The sequence below is a fragment of the Littorina saxatilis genome, linkage group LG9 (assembly GCF_037325665.1).
Source record: "Littorina saxatilis isolate snail1 linkage group LG9, US_GU_Lsax_2.0, whole genome shotgun sequence".
NCBI classification, from domain to species: Eukaryota; Metazoa; Mollusca; class Gastropoda; order Littorinimorpha; family Littorinidae; genus Littorina; species Littorina saxatilis.
This window is the reverse complement of record NC_090253.1, coordinates 62,845,113-62,851,112: the sequence shown is the minus strand read 5'-3', so window position 1 is coordinate 62,851,112 and position 6,000 is coordinate 62,845,113.

Genomic DNA, 6,000 nt, shown 5'->3' with positions numbered 1-6,000 from the left:
TCTTGGGCAGTGCAGGACTGAAAGCGCTCAAGCACTCAGCGAGCAGCTTTGGGATATGCTCGCCCACCGCACGCTTCGTATTCCAAGATGGCGGCGGTGTTTACACTGCGTGTTGCGGTCTTCTCGGCGTGGTTTTCGACGTGACCCGAGGGATCCACCGCTTTTCAAGGTTCAAGGACTAGCCCACCTAAATTTCCCATCATAACTACGTTCTGTCTGACGATTTCATTGACCGAATCGTCTGCTAGTTTAAGAAGTGCAACTTTTTTCATATCTCGCAGCATTCGTGCCTTCTTCGTCGCCATCTTGAAGCGATTTGCCTCGTTATGAGCCCGTTGCATAGACCAATCCAGAGCGACTGTGTCTATTTCCATGTACTTGTGAGATACGAATACGAATACGAATACGAATACTTTATTATCTCATACAGAGAAATTTCAGTGTGGTGCACATTAAAAGACAAAACAAATAATAAGACAACAGATAAAAATACCATACGAAGCATACTACACTCGCGCACGCATATGTACACTAACAGGAATAGTAACATGATTCCAAATAGGTTAAAAGTTTAACGCTAAAAACTATCATTATCACAGGACTAGATATGTCATTGAACAATATTTATCACAGGACTAGTCATTCGAGGGTTATCACACTCATTCATCACAGAAATCAGTGCAGATCACACACACACACACACACACACATATACACACACGTACACACACATATACACATGTATACACACACACACATATACACACACATACACATATACACACACATACACACACACACACACACCGTACACACACACACGCACGCACGCACACACACACACACACACACACACACACACACACACATACACCTTGTCTCTTTATCTATCTCTCTCACGCTGGAACAAAAAAGTAATAACACAGTATCTATGAGGGAGGAGTGCTGTCAGCGTTTGAAACAACCCCTTTAACAACAATTGTTCGATGCACATCATATGCACGAGTTTGACCTCCATTTCGCAATACTGGTCCAAGGCTAACATTTTATCATCTGGTACAGGAAAGTATGCAGACCTAATTAATACCAATGTGCATATATATACTCGTGTTTTCAAGAAAATTAGGTTCGTAAAATGCCAAACGAAAACAAAATTGAAAGACTTACGATTGGAATGTGAAGGATGTTTTCCAGTTACAAAACACCTCCAGTCTGTACGACTTCACTCATGCATGACACGGTCAGCGTCACAACAGAGGTCAGCCGAGACTGAGGTAGGGAGAGCCACGGTCACACAGGCTAGCCGGAGATTCAGGCCGCCCCCCGGTGGTCAAACAACTTGTGCTGTTCAGAACGTGTGCATCGTGGCGTAGCGTCTCGTATGCTGCGAGACAGCGCATTAAATGCTTCAGCGACTTGGTCAGCCGGGACATTTATGTAAAGCATGTTGCCTCTTCCATTTCCGTGTGCTCCGACACTTAAGTTCTGGTATGAACAACTGACGAATTCCAAAAATAACTGTGTCGGGTTGGTTTGGGTTGTGAAATCAATCAATATGAAGCTTATATAGCGCGTATTCCGTGGGTACAGTTCTAAGCGCTTGTCGAAGAGTTGTCAACACAGGACTAACAAAGAAACTAACATCTTCAGACGGACACGAACCCTATCACACACTAGCAAACCCTGGTAAACATACAACAAACAACTGTTTAACAACAATGTACACATCAATAGCTAGGTCCAAACAAAATAATATTAAGCACAAAGAAAACACCTCTCACAGAGCACAGCACAAGAATGTCTTTTGGGGCACAACACATCACGTCGAGCATGAAAGTCGCAGCCAGCTACGGGAAGAACTGAGTCTTCAACCTACTCTTGAACGCGTCAAGAGAGGGGCTCTGGCGAAGCTCAAGCGGCAGGGAGTTCCAGACGGAGGGGCCCGCGGAGGAAAATGCACGCTGACCAGCAGATGCGAGTTTCGAGCGAGGGATGTGGAGGCGGAGAGGGTCAGCAGCAGAACGAAGGGGACGGTCGGAGGGCTGGGTGTACAGGTCCAGGGAGGATTGAAGGTACTCGGGAGCAGAGTCGTTGAGACACTTGTAGACCAGAGTGGACAGTTTGTAGGAGATTCGGGTGTTGACAGGGAGCCAGTGCAAGGAGCGAAGTAGGGGGGTGATGTGAAAGAGGGGATACTCTTACTGTTAGCCACACTGAGTGAGACAACCAATCAACGGACCAGTCACTACCACACTGAGTGAGACAAGCAATCAACGGACCAGTCACTACCACACTGAGTGAGACAACCAATCAACGGACCAGTCACTACCACATTGAGTGAGACAAGCAATCAACGGACCAGTCACTACCACATTGAGTGAGACAAGCAATCAACGGACCAGTCACTACCACACTGAGTGAGACAACCAATCAACGGACCAGTCACTACCACATTGAGTGAGACAAGCAATCAACGGACCAGTCACTACCACATTGAGTAAGACAAGCAATCAACGGACCAGTCACTACCACACTGAGTGAGACAACCAATCAACGGACCAGTCACTACCACATTGAGTGAGACAAGCAATCAACGGACCAGTCACTACCACATTGAGTGAGACAACCAATCAACGGACCAGTCACTACCACATTGAGTGAGACAACCAATCAACGGACCAGTCACTACCACATTGAGTGAGACAACCAATCAACGGACCAGTCACTACCACATTGAGTGAGACAACCAATCAACGGACCAGTCACTACCAAAGCGTGTGTCTGAAATACGTGGACAAGGAGCACATCAGTGTGGCTCCAATATAAACTTGGCCAAACAATTATTGCAACAAATTTCAAACACAAATTAAAGCATTAATTCCCGTGTCATTACATTAAAACTTTATATGCCAGTTACGGCCGTTCACTTAACCTTCAGGAACACCTTTTGGATTAAATATTTCTTTTACAGGGATCACGTGACCGCCGCTCAAGTAAGGGTACCCTCAAAATCGACCAGACAAAAACGGAAGAGCCGAATGAAAAATCGACAAAAAATCACAATAGGCATAACTTTGCAACTTTGACATACGAGAAGAAGGTCAAACCAATTATCTACCCTGAACAGATTGTTTTGTTTTGCTACCTTGCGTATTTCGCGTGCTATGCTATTCCTACTGATGCAGGTGTCGATCGCAAGAGCGGTCAAAAATGGGACGTGTTACGTCCATTTTTATTGGTATCATGTCAAAAAGCGCTACATTTTAGCAATGACTTGGTGGATTTCTTTGAAACTTTCAGAATATTTTACAAACATACTAGAAATATTTCGTGCAAAAGTTTGGATCGTTACGGTTGTTTATCCAGATGTTACGCAATGTTTCGGAAAATGTTCTTAAACTCGTCATAGGATTGTTCACTTGTGTCACAAAAATTCATGCCTTTGCATATCTACAGAAAAATGATTGATACAGATTTTGTCCAAGTTTCATTTGCGTGTAGCCGCTGGCGTTTAATTGCTAGTCATGCAAACACATGAGAAAAAAATGGAACGTTCACGGTGTTTCTCGCTGACAGCTGTTATCGCTGCGTGCCGGTCACGCTTGGCTGCCGTGCGCATCGCTGTGGCACCAGAATCATCGCTTAAATATCAAGCGTGTTTACAGGCCTAGTAAATTTGTGTCAGTGCTTATACGCACATAAAACTTTCGCAGTGTGTGTATCAATCATTTTTCTAATGACATGCAAAGTTATGAATTTTTTTACCCAAGTAAACAAGGCTATGACGAGATTTAAAACTTATTTCGAAAAATTGCATAACATTTTAACAAATACCTGTAACAATCCATAATTTCGCATGAATTATCTCAAGGATGTTGGTAAAATATTCTGCAAGTTTCAAAGCAATCCACCAGGTCATTGCTACAGTGCAGCCTTTTTTGTGATGATACCCCTAAAAATTGACGCATAATTAAAGTCCCGTTTTTGACCACTCTTGCGATCGACACCTGCATCAGTAGGAATATCAGCAAGGTAGCAAAACAAAACAATCTGTTCAGGGTAGATAATTGGTTTGACTTTCTTCTCGTATGTCGAAGTTGCAAAGTTTTGGCAATTGTGAATTTTTTGTCGATTTTTCATTCGGCTCTTCCGTTTTTGTCTGGTCGATTTTGAGGGTACCCTTACTTGAGCGGCGGTCACGTGATCCATGTAAAAGAAATATTTAATCCAAAAGATGATCCTGAAGGTTAATTGAACGGCCGTAACTGGCATATAAAGTTTTAATGAAATGACACGGGGATTAAGGCTTTAATTTGGGTTTGAAATTTGTTGCAATAATTTTTTGGCCAACTTTATATGTCTAATTCACTCTTCCACTACCCATACACACACGAAAGTTTTTGTTTTTTGTTTTTTTGTTTGCTTATATCAGGGCGGTGCTGCTTTGACATATAACGTGCGCCACACCCAAGACAGAAGTCGCAGCACAGGCTTCATGTCTCACCCAGTCACATTATTCTGACACCGGACCAACCAGTCCTAGCACTAACCCCATAATGCCAGACGCCAGGCGGAGCAGCCACTAGATTGCCAATTTTAAAGTCTTAGGTATGACCCGGCCGGGGTTCGAACACACGACCTCCCGATCACGGGGCGGAAGCCTAACCACTAGGCCAACCGTGCCGGTTCACGAAAGGGTTATTTCAGAACATCGTCTATTGGCTAATCAAAATAGTACAGACTCAATGCGGATCGCTTGCTTGGGCTGGTGTTCTTGCTCGATTTATAGTTTGAATAACTGCCTAACGGGGAACAAGGATTTCTGAAGTTATTTTTGAATTAGAAGTTCTGTAACATGCAACATGTTTTCCTTCGATTATCGGAAAAGATTTGCCTAATTTCACCAGCGAGTTACTTGCCTTAAACAGTTTCTCGCAATTTCTCTATTCTATTTTCAGTTTCATTAGCTTGGAACAGGTCAAAGAGCGCGTATGAATCACCGCGTCGACTGAAGCAATGATCGATGGTAACTTGTTAGATGATTCGCTTGTGCTGTTTTTATCCTACATACGTGAGAGAGACACCCGCGAGATAATAATCGTTCAAATCACACGTGTGTATATCATGTAAATGAGGTCATGTCAAACAAGTCTGGCAGGGACCTGTTTTTCCACTGCTTTTGGTGCCAAAGTCACCGAGACAAACGTCATTATAGAAAAAAACAAATTGCGCTCGCTAATCAGTTACCCTCGATGAATTTTTAGAACTAACACGTCACGCCACACTTTTCAGAGTGACGTTTCTTTACTTTGACGTAATAGATTGCGCGAGGTTTTAGAAGAGATCGAGGTTCCAAAACAAGCGTCTTCAATTTAGCTGCCTCGACTGCAGGACATTTTCAGTAAAATGCACGTAAGTACAGTATGTAGGATAAACATGGCTTGCTGTTTCGTACTAGATTTACACTCGTTGCTTTTTTAAATAGTGAACAGCTCGCTTTCGCTAGCAGTTCAAATTTTTTTTTAAACCTCGTGTAAATCTGGTACAACACAGCAAGCCATGTAGTATTCTCCATGTACATTATTAACAGGCAGCATATATATAATTATATCAAAAATAACACATTTTCTGTGCATGGTGTTGCGGAACACAGATGACGAGTGCTCGTGTCACTTCAAGTCAGCTAACAGACATGACGTCATCGTGACGTGATGACGTGTTGACGTGATGACGTGATGACTTGTTGGCGTGTTGACAAACTTGTGAGTGTAGCACATAGAGATAATAAAGTGGTGTAGTGTTGTGATGGCGTGTCTCGCCACTGTGAAACTGAGGCTGTCAGCAAATACGGCTGAATATGATATAGACATTCGTCAAACGTCAGTTGTGTATTCAGTATGCGTGTGTGTGTGTGTGTGTGTGTGTGTGTGTGTGTGTGTGTGTGTGTGTGTGACGGTGTGGGTGTTAGTGCCACGGTGTGTGTGTGCGTGTGTGTGTGTG